This window comes from Ursus maritimus, unplaced genomic scaffold (genome assembly GCF_017311325.1).
Source record: "Ursus maritimus isolate PB19 unplaced genomic scaffold, ASM1731132v1 scaffold_10, whole genome shotgun sequence".
Taxonomy (NCBI): domain Eukaryota; kingdom Metazoa; phylum Chordata; class Mammalia; order Carnivora; family Ursidae; genus Ursus; species Ursus maritimus.
This window is the reverse complement of record NW_024423344.1, coordinates 3230769-3246329: the sequence shown is the minus strand read 5'-3', so window position 1 is coordinate 3246329 and position 15561 is coordinate 3230769. Positions and strand designations below refer to the sequence as shown.

Sequence of the window (15561 nt, the reverse complement as noted above, 5' to 3'; positions counted from 1 at the left end):
GATCAGAGAAGTGGAGGAGAATCAGGAGAATGTTATCACAAAAGCCAAGAGGAGAAAGTGTTAGGGAAAGAGAAAATTACATTCAGGCCACTTGAGAGACATGGGTGTGAGCAAAGGGATTTAAAGGTCAGTAGCTGAGGGCAGAGACAAAAGGCCAGGGGAATGCTGGTTAATGTTAGATGAAGAGACTTGAGCACATTTCTTATCAATGAAAGGAAGAGATATATAATATATATTATATAATAAAAGAGAAAGGAAGTATGAATGGGACAGAATCCTGAAAAATGGGAGAGAAAGGATTGTCTTCACAGCAAAAATGGAAGGATCAGTATTCCACAGAGTGCGTAGCTTTTCCATTGTATCAGTAGGAAAGGATGAACAGGTGAGTACTTAATGCAGGTATTTGCAAATTTAGTGGCAAGAAGTAGAAGCAGGTTGTTCTGGATAGCTTTGATTTTCTTTATAAAGTAGGACGTGTGGAGAAGGAATATTTGAAGTAGCTTCTGTGATATGGAAAGAGACCAGACCAGAGAAACATAGAATTCTAGGAAGCCTCAAGGGATCTGAAAATAATGTAGGGCATGAAAGAAGAGTCACCCATCAGTGCAATTGTATGATGCTTTTCCTGCAGAATACATGTAGGAATAGAAATGTTGGACAGTCGTACTGTATTTAGGATTTTGCTGAGCAGATGGGTGGAAGAAGAGTCACAGACTAGGGGGTTAAGGTTGTTGAGGGCAAGAGAGGTTTTAAGTAACGAGCCATGGAATCTAAGCAAGATTATAGAGAAGAAAGTAGAATAGTAAAAGGGAGATGAAAAGAAGAAAGTGGGGCAGTCGAGAGAGCTGCCAGTGAGGTTGAAGAACAGGTGTAGTAGGAGTCCAAGAGCAGAAAAGAACTTGTGGTCATAAAGTGTTTAGATTTATAGTTTCAGAGATGAAGCGGTTCTAGCTGCTTTCAGGGTTCTAGGTGTGGTCCTGGAATTGGATGACTAAAGCAGAATTAGGTTTCAAAGTTAACATAGTGAAAAATTCTCAAGGATCTGAGAGATAGGGTATTGTCTGAGAGAAAGACAGTGAACCAGATACTAAAGTCTTCAGTGACTGAAAGATGAGAAGGAATTTTGGTAGATGACCACTAAGAAGAAAAATAAAAGGTGGCCTGGCTGGATGGCATTAGCCTCAAAGACACAGAGATTTTTATAGGAGGTTAGAAGAGAAAACGTCTGGAATTAGCATTGAAGTAGAAAAAAATGAATAATCTCCATTTCAGAAGTCTGCAGGAGGTACCAGTACCCTTGGTAGAGAGATCCAGGTTTTGGATAAGGCAAGACTACACATACAATGAATAGGTTAAAGGTAGTGTACTGTGCAAAGACAGTTTCAGAGAGCATGGTAGGAAAGCTTGGGTAGAAGTAGAGGAATAGGAGATTGGTTGAGTCAGGAAAGATAAAGCATAGACCAGCATGCAGATGTATAAACAAAGAAGATAGATACCATTTTAAAGGAAAGGGAGATGAGGCTGCTGAGGATGGTAGGACATAAGCCAGAGAGGTATGCAAAGCCTAAATCATATATCCCTTTACAGGACATATTAAAGAGTTTAGACCTTATCCTAAGAAGAGTGGATTGCCTTTGAAAAGTAAGAAAGTGACAAATGAGATTAGAACAATCACTCTAGCAGCTGGGCGGTGAATGGATTGAGGGAGCAAAATAAATAAGTAGGAGCTTTTGTGTTAACAGCAATGGAGAAGAGGTAGTGGAAATGGAGAGAAGACTATAGACTTGATAGGTATTTTGGTGATAGAATTGGTAGGACTTAATGACTGGATATAAAAGGGGAGGAAGAAAAAGGAATCGTGTATGGTGCCCACATTTCTGGTTTGATCAGCAAGGTGAATGATTATGCCATTCACTTCACCAAGATACATGGATCATAGGGAGAGGACTAGAGTCCAGTTTAGGACATAAACTGAGTTCAGATTTAAGAATTGTCAGCCATCTAGGGGCACCTGGATGGCTCAGTCAGTAGGGCGTCTGCCTTTGGCTCGGGTTATGATCCCAGGGTCCTGGAATCGGGCCCCACGTCAGGCTCCCTGCTTAGCAGGGGAGTTTGCTTCTCCTCTCTCTGCCCCTGCTCATGCTTGCTCTCTCTCTCAAAAAAAAAAAAAACTTAAAAAAAAAAAAAAAAAGAATTGTCAGCCATCTAAATGGCACTTGAAGCCACAGTTGCAGATGCAACCATGCGGGAAGCACTTAGAAGAGAAGAGGCCCTGAGATAAAACAGCTCAGTTTTAAGAAAGGGGCCCTTTACAAAGCTTGAGAAGGAGTGGTCAGTCAGGGACTCACCCAGGGGAGTGACCTCACCAGTGCTGTTTTATAAGTTTTTCCTAAATAAACACACATACATGATCAACAACAATTTTAATAGCTACGAATACTTACTGAAGGCTTCCTATGTATCAGATACTATACTCAGCCTCTTATATGTATTACTACATTTAATCCTTACAACATTCCTTTGAAGAAACTACCTTCATTTCATACCCCCATTTTATAGCTGGGTTAACTGAGGCACAAAGGGGTTAAGTAATCTGCCCAAAGTCATATACAATTTACAAATAGCATTTAGTGGAAGAAGAGTAAAGATAGCAGAGTAGTAGCAGGACCCTATGCTTGCCTTTTCCTTTGACCACTGCTAGATAAATATCAAATCACTCTGAACACCCAACAAATCAATCTGAGGACTGAGAGAACAAACTGCACAAACTAGAGGGAGATAAGAGGCCACATTGTGGAAGGTAGGAAGTACGGAGACGTCATTTGGGGGAGAAAAGAATCGTGGGTGCTCAGAGGGGAGGGAACCCTGATCATGGAGAGAGGGGGAAGAGAGAGAGAGCTCGCAAAAGAGCAAACAGGAAGCATGCAGGGGATTGCACAAGAAAAATGCTTCCCCAACACCATTGAATGGGAAAACGAGAGGGACTGATTATTACAAGATTTTACAAGCAGTGGAACTCAAAGACTGAAGTTTCAGAAGTCCTTTGAGCCTGGCAGGCATATTGGTGCTCCTGTGAAGGAAAAGGGCAGAGCCTGGGACCAGACAGCATGGTCTGAGTCACACTGGGAAAGACAGTTCCCCTTCTTAGAGTGCATTTGGGAGAGGTGGCACTGCTTCATTGGGGACAAAAGAACTGGCAGGCAGCATTGAGCTGCCCCGTTCATTAGCATAGAAGCAGAGGCACCTGCTCAGGGCAGCTAACCTGGACGCCGACGTTTTGTTATGCTTTACCATAAACTCCAAGCCCCTATGTGTTCGTGTGACTGCCCTTCTGGGACAACAAATTGCACCAGCCACAGTTCAGCAAGACCCTTCCCCAGAGGATTAGTGTGGGTCTGCGCCATGCCTGGTCCCTAAAATTTGGGATTTTGAAATCCAGACAGTCTTCCTGAGATAAAACACAGGAGCACAGTGCTGCCAAGTGGGCAGGCGGCTCAGACCCAGACAGGGTGAAGACAGGGATCTGAGGCATGTCTGGGACACACAAGAAGAGATTGATAGCTTTTCTGTGATAGCTTCCTATCACAGTGGTGGGCACAGACTCCCCTCTCCAGAGAGGAGAGAGCCGGCTGACATCATTTTTCTCCCCGCCCATCAGCCTGATCTGACTTCAGTGAGCTACATAGTGCCCACAGTGAAGGCTTGAGCCACTTACACCAAGCTCTGCCACCCTGCACATGCTTTTTTACTAAGGCAAGTGTGCCTGAGCGCCAGAGTAGCACTGGGTCCCCTCCTCCAGAAGACCAGCACAAACACCCCCCCCCACACACACACACACACCAAGTCTACTGACCATAGAGCTCTGCAAAGCTTCAGCTCTAGTGGAAACAGGATCTAGCCTCTTTTAACAAGCAGACCAAAACAGAACTAGTTAAAACTCACTACACACTGGACAAGGTACAAACACTCCCCACAGCAGGCAAGGAGAAACTCTGCATAGGACTGACCTGAGGGAAAGAGCAGCCAAAACACAAAAACACGGTGCACACAACATACACGAGAGACACTTCCCAAAGTGCCAGGCCCTGGACAGTATATGACCTCTTCTTAATATGGCCATTATTCTCAGGAGCAGGGAACATAACAGGCTTTCCTAACACACGGAAGACAGAGACCTAGACAAAATGCCAAGATGGAGGAATTCATCCCAAAAGAAAGAACAAGAAAAGGTTATGGCCAGGGATCCAATTGAAACAGATCTAAGTAAGATGCCTGAACCAGATTTTAAAACAACAGTCATCAGGATACTAGCTGGGCTTGGTAAAAGCATAGAAGACACCAGGGAGTCCCTTACTACAGAGATAAAAGACCTAAAAACTAGTCAGGCCAAAATAAAAAATGCTATAATTGAGATGCAAAACCAACTGGATGTAATAACCACAAGGATGGAAGAAGCAGAAGAATAAGTGATATCGAAGATAAAATTATGGAAAATAATGAAACTGAAAAGAAGAGGGAAAGAAAAATATTGGATCACAAATGTAGACATAGGGAGCACAGCAACTCCATAAAGCATAAAAACATTTGTATCATAGGAGCCCCAGAAGAACAAGAGCAGGAAAAAGGGACAGAAGGTTTATTTGAGGAAATTATAGCTGAAAACTTACCTAATCTGGGGAAGGAAACAGACATCCAAATCCAGGAGGCACAGAGACCCCCATCAAAATCAACAAAAGCAGGCCAACACCAAAATGTATCTTAGTAAAATTTGTAAAATACAGAGATAAGGAAAACATCCTGAGAGCAGCAAGGGAAAAGAAATCCCTAATTTAGAAAGCAAGACAAATAAGGTTAGCAGCAAACTTATCCACAGAAACTTAGCAGGCCATGGGCACCTGGGTGGCTCAGTCAGTTAAGCATCTGCCTTTGGCTCAGGTCATAATCCCGGGGTCCTGGGATCAAGCCCCACATCAGGCTCCCTGCCCAGCAAGGAGTCTGCTTCTCCTTTTCCCTCTGCCCCCCCCCCCCCCCCGTTTGCACGCTCTCTCTCTCTCAAAAAATAAAATCTTTTAAAACAAAATAAAACTTGGCAGGCCGGAGGGAGTGACATGATATATTCAACATGTTGAATGGAAAAAATATGCAGCCAAGAATATTTTATCTAGCAAGGCTGTCATTCAGAATAGAAGGATAGAGAGTTTCCCAGACAAACAAAAACTAAAGGAGTTCGTGACCACTGAACCAGCCCTGCAAGAAATATTAAAGGGGACTTGTCAACCGGGAAAGAAAGACTAAAAGCAACAAGGACTAGAAAGGAACAGAGAAAATCTCCAGAAACAACTTTACAGGTAATACAGTGGCACTAAATTCTTATCTATCGGTAATCACTCTGAATGTAAATGGACTAAATGGTCCAATCAAAAGACATGGTGACAGAATGAATAAAAAAACAAGATCCATCTATACACTGCCCACAAGAGACTCAACTTTAGACCTAAAAATACCTACAGACTGAAAGTGAAGGGATGGAGAACAAGTTATCATGCTAATGGACGTCCAAAGAAAGCTGGAATAGCCATCCTTAAATCAGACAAACTAGATTTTAAACCAAAGATTGTAACAAGAGGCAAAGGGCACTATATCATAATAAAAGGGTCTATCCAACAAGAACATCTAACAATTGTAAATATTTATGTCCCTAACTTGGGAGATACAAATCAATTAATAAAAAAAAAATAAAGAAACTCACTGATAATAATACAATAACAGTAGGGAACTGTAACATCTCACTTCTTGCAATGGACAGATCATCTAAGCAGAAAATCAACACGGAAACAATGGCTTTGAATGACACACTGGACCAGATGCACTTAACAGATACATTCAGAACATTGCATCCTAAAGCAGCAGAATACACATTCTTTTCAAGTACACATGGAACATTTCCAGACTAGGTCAAAACTCAGGCCTTAACCAATACAAAAAATTGAGATCATACCATGCATATTTTCTGACCACAACCCTTATGAAACTTAAAATCAACCACAAGAAAAAATTTGGAAAGACCACAAATACATGGAGGTTAAGAAACATCCTAGAAAGAATGAATGGGTTAACCAGGAAATTAAAGAAGAAATTAAAAAGAAATTAAAAAAAAATATATATATATGGAAGCAAATGAAAATGCAGCAAAAGTGGTCATCTTAAGAGGGAAGTAGATAGCAATATAGGCCTACCTCAAGAAGCAAAAAAAAGTCTCAAATACACAACTTAATCTTACACCTGAAGGAGCTAGAAAAGGAACAGCAAATAAAGCCTAAAGCCAGCAGAAGGGAAATAATAAAGATTAGAGCAAAAATAAATGATACATAAACAAACAACAACAACAACAAAAAACAAACAGTAAAACGGACCACTGAAACTAGGAGCTGGTTCTTTGAAAGAATTAATAAAATTGATAAACCCCTAGCCAGACTTATCAAAAAGAAAACAGAAAGGACCCAAAAAAATAGAATCATCATAAATGAAAGAGAAGAGCTCACACCAACACCACAGAAATACAATTATAAAAGAATATTATGAAAAATTATATGCCAGCAAATTGGGCAATCTAAAAGAAATGGATAAATTCCTAGAAACATACAAACTACCAAAACTGAAACAGGAAGAAATAGAATATTTGAGCAGACCTATAACTAGCAAAGAAATTGAGTCAGTAATCAAAAATCTCCCAACAAACAAAAGTCCGGGGCCAAGTAGCTTCCCAGGGAAATTCTACCAAACATTTAAAGAAGAGTTAATACCTATTTTTCTAATATTCCAAAATAGAAATGGCAGGAAAACTTTCAAACTCATACTCTGAGGTCAGCATTACCTTGATTCCAAAACCAAAGACCCCACTAAAAAGGAGAATTACAGGACAATATCCCTAATAAACATGAATGCAAAAATTCTCAGCAAGATACTAGATAATAGGACCCAACAGTACATTAAAAGGATTATTCACCACGGTCAAGTGGAATTTATTCCCAGGCTGCAAGGGTGGTTTAATATTTGTCACCCCAACTCCATGAAGTCGGTAGCAATCAAACTGCTTATTATTCGTATCAATTCCTGCTCTCACTTCAGTGGGTCAGTATATAGCGGACTACATAAACTTGAATTATATTCTACAAGTATTAGTGCCTTATACTAGACTGTCTAAATATCTTTACACCACTCCACCCCACCCCTTACCTAACTCCTTCCAGTAAGCACCAGAACATCCCTGTGTACTTAAAGAGGTTAAAAATCTCCTTACTTTAAGTGGGAGTTCACTGGGAAGTAGTCTCTAGGTAGTGAATAAGAGGGTATGGTCTGGATCAGCAGACTTAAATTCAAAATTTTCCTGGTTTTATGACCTGAGGAAGTTACTTAATCTTCATCCTCACTTCATCTTTAAAACGAGATAGTAGGGCGCCTGGGTGGCTCAGTCGGTTAAGCGTCAGCTCAGGTCATGATGCCAGGGTCCTGGGATTGAGGTCCGCAGCATCGGGCTCTCTGCTCAGTGGGGAGTCTGCTTCTCCCTCTGCCCCTGCCCCCTGCTCATGTTCTCTCTCACTCTCTTGCTCTCTCTCAAATAAATAAAATCTTTAAAAAATATATAAAAATAAAACAAGATCGTAATGCCTGCCTTTATGGAATTGTTGAAAGTATATAATAAAATAAGATGTTTTTAATGTTTATAGTATCTGCTTAAACTGATTAGGAGCATGGGCTTCAAGCTGAGTTTGGATTCCCAGCTCCATTAGTTATCTGTGTGATTTTGGGCAAGTTAGTCCCCATTTCCTTACTATGTGTCTGGCACATTGGAAATTTATAACTGATAATAGTAGCAGTATTGTAATTGCTATATGTTTTTTAAGATTTTAGTATTAACTGGATCTTGGCCTCTTATTAGTCAGTTTATAAATTAAAATAAATAATGCCTTTTAAATCGTAGTTAATACAGATTTTAGGGAAATGTAATTAATTTGGCACTTCAGAGAAGATTTTAGGAAAACATTTAAATCGCAAATACTGATAGTTAGGTCAAAGTTCCAGCTATGAGGTATCCTTTCATGACAGGTACTTTCTGAACACATTTTGGGATTTGAACAAAAATACTGTAATTACCAATTGTGAAAACTTGAGTAATGTCTGTGAATATAAACTCAGTTATTTTATATTCGAGTGTTTTTTCCCTGTAGGAAGGAAGGGTGGGGAGAATTCTAGAGTAATGTTGACCTTTTGGCAGAATTTTTTTTTTTTAAGATTTTATTTATTTATTCGACAAAGATAGAGACAGCCAGCGAGAGAGGGAACACAAGCAGGGGGAGTGGGAGAGGAAGAAGCAGGCTCCCAGCGGAGGAGCCTGATGTGGGGCTCGATCCCATAACTCTGGGATCACGCCCTGAGCCGAAGGCAGATGCTTAACCGCTGCGCCACCCAGGCGCCCATTGGCAGAATATTAGAATCAGGAGTAGGTTAATTTGGCATTTTTTATAAATCACTAATATAAATATGTAATTTTAGGAATTTTATTAAAAGTTATTTTTAAGGCAAATTCATAAAATAAAAACTGATGAAAGTTTAAATTATTTTAAGAGAAAAATATCTAAGAGATAAGAGATTAATCTGTAGTATTTATAAGGCAGACTCATTTTCAAGAACCTTAGAAGCACCCTTCACTTCTGAAAAGAATTTCCTCCACAAGCCTCATTCCCCTGCATTAACCTTCCACACCATCAGGAGTGCTTTAAATGCCTCCTGCTGTACCTGCCAACTTCCTGCTCATCAGCTGTCCTACTCTGTGCAAGTAATCTCTGAAACCACCAGAGATCTTGTTCTTTCTCATTTTTTGCATTTTGTTACACTGTACTGTCTCTCATATTTTCTAATTAAACCATAAATTATCTTAAGAGGATAAATCTGTGTGGTCATTTGCGTAGCACTTAGCCTAAAATGTTCTCTAGCACATAACAGATACTCATCTAAAATTGCATTCCACGCTAATTAATGTTAACATGAACACACTAATTACAAATTATTCTGATCTATTTCAGTGAGTCCCTTGACTTTTTTGTTATGTAATTTGAGTTAGCCTTTCTGTGAATTAAAAGTACAAAGACTACATGTTTTTAAAAAATATTTTCCAGTTGAATCTTTTCAGTAATTTATATTGATCTTCTTCCCAGTTAAGATTGTTATTACTTTATCAACAAAATTAAATCCAGCTAGCAGTAATGCTTTCATAAATTTTAGAAAGAATACATCAACTATTGATCAACACCTGAATAAAAACATGGAATTATCAGCAAGTGATTTTATTATCTTTTTCACTAAGATCCTTCCTTTTGATGTAAAATATTTCTAAAATACACTAGGTGAAACTTCTGCCTCCTAGTGACCAACATTTTACCAGCTTAATGCATAATGACCTGCAACTATCGTATAGAATATTTTCACTTTTCCTGAACTAGATATTATTTAAATTGAAGTTATTCATTGTATTACCATATTTTATGTGGTATATAATTATTTCAAGTACATGACCTATAAAATGCATTAAGTTAATTGAAGTAAATAAGTAAACCTGATCTTGGCAGTCTTGAGCACAGAACAGTTTTTTAAATTGCACTACCCTACCATAGATTACATGAACATATATCTAATATCGTATATTCTGTGTTCACAATCATGAAGATAATTAGTAAAATTAGTAAAATTCATAATGAAGTATATCCTATGCAGAGAGGAATTTAATGAATTTTAAAGGCATTTTTTCCTTTACATAAAGGAAAAAGAATATGACTCCAAGTCTACTGCATCTGATCCTGCAACTACGTCCATCTTCTCCACCTTCACTTTGTTATGGAAGTATTGTTCCCAATAGCAGAAATAGTGCTGCCTCCCGTTTGCCCCCGGCCTCTTCTGTTGCCTTCCCAAGACTTCTACACTTTGGTGTTGTTCCCCTGCCACATTCTCTTTCTGGGCACTGTATCCTTCCTCTTTTCTATATAACTTAAACATCTCCCATATTTAAGGAAAAACATTCCTCCTGTGACCCTACATCCAGTTTTCTCCATATTTTGTAATCCCTTTTCATAGCCGAGCTCTTTATTTTGTGTTGTACTCACTTCCTCACCTCCCAGTCATCCTTTAGCCCACTTCAGTCTGGCATCCATTCTCCAATGACACCACTCTTGTCAAGACCATCAGTGACCTTCTTGTTGTCAGATCCAGTAAAGATTTTCTGTATTCTCGGCACCCGTGACGCCAGCAGTACTGACACTATTACCTGCTCTCACCTCAAACCAGTCCCTTCTTTTGGCTTCTAGAACCCCATACTTTCTTGTGTTGTTTTACCATCCTGGTGGTTTCTTCTCCGTCTCCTTTGATGAAATTCAACCAAAACCACCTAAGCTGAAGAAATCAGTCATTCTGATGGGGAGAGTTTGAACAAAGGGGTTGACTTCCTAGCTGACAGTCCTAGCAAGCAATGAGAAACTATCTATCTCATAGGAGATAATGGAGTTTGAAGGCAAGACATAACAAACCAAAGGAGGTGAGAGGCCATCTGGCAAATGAAGGGCAATATTTTTGAGGCCTAAAGTATGATGTGGGAGTTGAGATTTCAAAGAGCAGTAAGCATTCATTCATTTTCTTGGTATAGAGAAGATAGCAAATGGTGGTAGAGCTTCCATGAAAGAGGTTATAGTGGAAGACTTGTAAGCAACAGTGAGATTTGTAAGGAAGATAGAAAGTTATTCCCATTTCCATAATGTGTTTCAGACAGGAAAAAATATGTCTAGGTTTTCTTTATTCCCTTCTTTTGTGGGAAGGGGGGATTTTAATAGGTTTTGTTCTGTTCTTGAAATTGAGGGCACTGTTCTCTTCATTCAGCCTCTGCTTGCAGCAGCAAGAGTCATAAAGCAGTTTTGCTATCAGCAGATGAGGAGTCAGAGAGGCATCCTCGTGAGAGGCATTCAGTCAGGATTCTGTTAGAGTGTGGTCTCTTCTGGAAATCGTGGATCTGGTTTCCAGAAGCAGCACTGTGACTCTGTCTATCTTTACCAGCTTTGCTGCTTCTGTGCCATAAGGAAGATAAATGAGTGTTTGTTTTTAGAGGCCAGTGAGGAGGATTATCAGTAACTTCTTTATTTTCTTTAACTTTTAGTTACAGGCATGTATATCTCTATATGTCTGTCTCTGTCTCTCTATATATATACCTTTCTAACTGTCAAAGAAATAAATTCATCAGCCTACTCACATATTTTCCTATTGGATAGTACTCTCTCCCTGTTCCTTACATAGCTGGAGATTTATTTATATTCTCAGAATGAATAGGAGCATCGTACATTTCCAAGATTTCTAAAAGCATTAAAAGCCAGTATTTCTGGATGGATGAGGGGAGGGCCCTTAGTGATGCACTATTAGAGAAACAGAAAGTGGAAGTCCACAGCAGAAAGTTTGATATTTTTTCCTTTAGGCAAAGCGCATGAGGTTATTAGTATGAAATATAAAGGAAAGGAGATGATTAGAGAGAGAAAGAGAGAGAGAGGCTTTAAGAGGAACCAGGAGGAATAAGTGACTGCAAGGATAGATAATACAGATAGCATTCCTTTCAAAGTCAGTGAGAAGGAATAATTTGCGCTGGGCATCTGCAGGAGGAGAATTTTAAACCTATGTCCCTACCACATAGGAGCATATGAAAGAACAGCCTTCATTAATAAAAGACTGTANNGAAATCAGAACTCAAAGTGTGACTTAACAACGAGAGGAAAACTAAGCAGCTGACAGGGAAATGAGGAACAGCAGGATTGCGTACATAAGAAGAATTAGAAATGCCGTGAAAGGGCAGAGTAAGAACTCCTCCAAATGCTGGTCTCCCTGAATATGGACTTTCCTATGCTTGCCTTCCTATGCTCTGGGGCCTCAGTCCTAACCCTTCACATTCTCCATCCCTCGGACACATCTGTACTGTGCTGTAGCTGGGGAAAGGGCACCCGTCCCTCAGGATGGGAAGTGTCACAGGCTGAACATGCTGAGCTTCACAATTACTGTGTGCCCTGGAGTTTGTAAGTTTCTTTAACACCTACTTCATCTATAAAAGAAAGGTAACAGTCTCTATTTCCACCATTATGGTGGCAATAACATACCTAAAGCTTCTCTTCCGTACCTTGAGATCCGGTGTCACTAAAAGATCTTTTTATTATTATTAGGCAAATTCATGCGCCACAAGTTCTCTTGGATTCTTTGAAACTACTTTATCCCAGTTCTTCTGGTACCTCTCTTTCTGTCATTGGTTTCTCTTCCTTCTCCTGCCCATTAAGCATTGGTGCTCCCTAAGATCTGTCTTTTGCTTACTACTCTCCTCCCCTTGTTTAGCGTCCATGTATACTGCTGCTGACTCTCAGATCCCCTTCAGTGTCCCCAGCCCAGGCTGCTCTCCTGAGCTTCAGACTTCTGTATCCAAACCAGCTGCCAGATGCCTTCCTGTGGGTCTCTGTTTCCTTGAGTTCATCATACCCCAAACTGAATCACTGTCTTCTCCCTAAACCAGAGCCTTCTTTTCTTGGTTTCATTTGATAGTACTACTTTTCACCCATCTCATCAAAACCCAGGAAATGTCTTTGAACCCTTTCTCTTTGCCATTTCCATTCTTCACATGCAGTCAGATACAAAGTCTTCCTAATTTTGCCTCCTAGGTATTTATCAAATTCATCCTTTCTTCTCCCCACCTCTAGAGAATTTACAGGAAACAGATCAAGAAAAAAATCGTGAGGGGTGTCTTAACAGTTACTTCTGTTTTTCTCTGAAACTCCAAAATACATGAGTTGAATTGTACATTTCCAGCTCAAAGAAAAGACACTAATATGAACGTTATATAGGAGAGATTTAGCAGATTCACTTTTTTCACATGTACTTCTTTGTTGATATTAATGAAGTCACTTGAAAAGAATATAAAATTTAGCTACATTGGGAACAATTTAAAATATTCCATTTTACCACATAAAACAACTGTCAAAATTTATACTATATGCTAACTAGCAAATAGTAGTATATCCTTGAAATAAAATAACTCATCCACCATGCATTATTATAAAGAAAAATGTTATAACTATTGTGCATTTTTTTGAACTGAGCAGAATTCTCAATATAATACAGTCCTTAAGGATGTACTGAATATAAATTAAAAGATACATTGTAAGATATATAAATATGTTCTTATGATGGATATGTTAATTTCTTGTTGGGAAACAGTTCTCAAAATTGCATTCAGGAGCAAGTCATATTTTGGAATGGTTCCAAATTTAAAATATTTGTAGAGAAGCATAGTAAATAACAGAATTTAGTCATCTCTTCTGATGGCCCTTCCTTAAGGATTCATTAACAAATTTTTAAACACAATTATTTAAAATGCTTCACCTATATAACGTGCACTTTTAAAACATCACCATTTCACAGCATTTACTTTACAATTCAGTATAAGAAATATATACATTAAACTGTTTCTCCTATATTCTGAAGTGTCAGTTTTCCTTAAAAGCATTTTCAGAGGGCAGATGCCTAGAATGCTGTTGTAGAACTATATTGTTTATAATCTATCTTGAGAGTGTAGGTGGTGTTTTTACATTGTCTCAACTCTGTTTATTCAAGCTTTTTATTTAAGTAAGCATTTCAAAGAAAGACACTGGAATTTTCTTTTTCACAAAGTCCCCTTGTAGAGGACGTGTACCTGTCTGTAGAGAAGAGTGAGGCCTCCTCTTGGCACCAAGCCCACGTCAGTCTAGCAGTTTGGCCATTTTTTCACTTTGCCGTATTCCTTTGAAAATTAAAAAAAAAAAAAGCTATTCCGCTTTTTTGAGTCTGCCAAGGAATGCAATACTTTGATCCTCCAACTAACATTAGAGTACTTCTCTCAGGTAACGAGGTAATGACAAAACACATTTAATTTATTTTCCCTCCTTATAAACTGAATATTTTTAAGGAAAAATATCGGAAGACTTACTGTGGGCTTTTTTATTAAAAAGAAGTACACCTGCTCCAAAGTAAAAACAACCAATAAGTATGCACAAAAATATAAGTCATTTAAAAAAACGTTTAAAGTATGTACCTGAAGTTACCTGTAGCTAAAACATTGAATTACCTAGCTATAAAGTCCTTAACCTGCCTTGCTCTGAGCTTGGGCCTTGAGTCTGTGTGTTACATTTGATTGGGAACCAGTAGGGCAAATCCACTGCCATCACCCTCTGCGGGCCTTTATTCCTCATGTCTAGGCTACCATAGTGGCCTTATTTCCCATTGCTTCTTTCACATAGATGTTATTTCTGACAGTCACTTTTTAATTTTCATATTTTTATATTTTAGTTTTCATATTCAGCTTCATATATTATCCCACACCTCTTGATTAAAATTTTCATCCATACATTTGAAGACCATTTTTAGAATTACTTCCTCTAAGACATCTCTGATCGTCTAAACTCTAGAAATGATTTCACATATTTCCAAAATCTGTAACTTACACTATCATTGTCCCTCAGTAGTATTTAGCATTTTTTATAAACATTTTTATTCTGGCCTCCTGATAGAAGTATACAGCACCATCTATTAAGAATTCTTGCCAAAGGGATGCCTGGGTGGCTCAGTCGGTTTAGTGTCTGCCTTTGGCTCATGTCATGATCTGGGGTCCTGGGATCAAGTGCCGTGTCGGGCTCCCTGCTCAGTGGGGAGTCTGCTTCTCCTTCTCCCTCTGCCTGCTGCTCCCCCTGCTTATGATCTCTGTCAAATAAATAAAATCTTTAAAAAAAAAAAAAAGAATTCTTGCCAAAATCAAACTTGAATCTCAGCACACCTCTGGATTGAAATACCAGTTTATAGAAAATGTAGAAGTTAGAGGAACATGTGAAATGACACCAAGAAGGTGCAGTCAGAAAAATTTTCTAGACTATAAGAAACTTTACAGGTCAAATGACCAGGCATCTTTAACAATTAAGTTGAAAGAGAGGGGGATAAAGGGGCACCTGGGTGGCTCAGCTGGTTAAGCATCTGAGTCTTGATCTCAGCTCAGGTCTTGATCTCAGGCTTGTGAATTCAGGACTCACGTTGGGCTCTACACTGGACATGGAGCCTACTTAAAAAAAAAAATTGTAAAAAAAAAAAAAAAGATTTAAGACACAAGAACAAAAGAAAAATTTTAAACTTGTGAATCAAAGTACACTATGAAGAGAGTAAAAAGGCAACCCACAGGAAAGGAGAAAATATTTGCAAATCATATATAGGGGGTTAAAATCCGGTGTATATAAAGAACTATGACTCAACAACAACAAAAAAAACAAACAAACCAATTAAAAAATGTGCAAAGACTCAAATAGACATTTCTCCAAAGAAGATTCAGTTGACTAATTTCCAGGTGAAAAGATGCCTGATATCACTACCATTAGGGAAATGCAGATCAAAACCATAATGAGATATTACTTAATACCATTATTATTAAGAAAAAAAACAGGTGTTGGGACGCCAGGGTGGCTCAGTCGGTTA

The 15561-nt window shown here is 38.9% G+C and overlaps 1 protein-coding gene across 2 annotated transcripts in view; it reads left to right on the top strand.

Moving 5' to 3' along the window:
• MICU2 (mitochondrial calcium uptake 2) overlaps positions 1-15561 on the top strand; it is a 212795-nt gene that overhangs the window by 82285 nt on the left and 114949 nt on the right. The window lies entirely within an intron of this gene.